Here is a 1155-nt window from a genome sequence, read left to right on the forward strand (position 1 = left end):
TGGTTCTGTAGTGTCATTTGAAATCAAGTGTTCTTATAACTCCAGCGTTAATCATTTGATTCGGTGTTGCTTTGAGGGTTCAGGGTCTTCTGTGTTTTCATATGAATTTTAGGATTTTTTTCTATCTTTGTGAAAACTCACATTAGAATTCTGAGGAGGATTTCACTCATAGATCACTTTCAGTAATGTAGCTCTTTTCATGATATCAATTCTGTTGACCCATGAGTATGGGAGATCTTTCCGTATTCACATATCTTATTCAGTTTCTTTTTTAAGTGTTAAATTTTCATTATAGAGGTCTTTCACTTCTTTCTGCAGTTCTGTTATATTGTTAGAAAACTATTTTGAGTGGGATTGTTTTCCTGATTTCTTTATCATTAGTTTGAAGCTAAGTGTTAGGCCTGCATGAGGTAGAAACCAAAGTCATCCCCTGTCCTCCCAGGCCACCAGAGCTCATAGGAGATTCTGTAGATCTGTTCCAGTGTTTGGTAGAAACCTGTACCCTGGTGAAACAGAACTTATAGAATGAATCTATCTATCTATCTATCTATCTATCTATCATCTATCTATCATTCTATCAGCTATCTGTCTATCTTCTCTATCTCACCACATACATATATAATATCTATTTAATATATACACATATTTAATATATACATGTATTTTGTAGTTACTATATTTGTATGTTTAATATATTCATATGTTTAATATATTAGATGTTACATTTAATATACTTACTATATATATTAAGTATATAAATATATTAAATATTTATAAAGTAAATATATTTATATAGTAAATATATAAATATATTAAGTATATTTATATACTTAATATATACTTAATATATTATAGATAAATATATACAATTTTACTTATAGGCTTTGGTCTAGTTAGTTCAACAATAATTGTTCACTAATGGCAGGTCAAACAATCCAGTTGGTCAGTTCATGAGGCTGGATGTCTCAGCTGGTTTTCAGTACACACTGGAATCCTGAAGAAGTAGGTTAGAATGCCAGTGAAGGAATGGACCTGCTAACAAGGTGGGAGTAAACAGGCAACATTCAAAAGCATCATTTTTTCATGTCTATATAGGCTTCTAGCAGGAGGCATGACCTTCTATTCATTTCATGTTAAGACTGCAACAAAACAAAA

This window comes from Meriones unguiculatus, chromosome 1, assembly GCF_030254825.1.
Source record: "Meriones unguiculatus strain TT.TT164.6M chromosome 1, Bangor_MerUng_6.1, whole genome shotgun sequence".
Lineage (NCBI taxonomy): Eukaryota > Metazoa > Chordata > Mammalia > Rodentia > Muridae > Meriones > Meriones unguiculatus.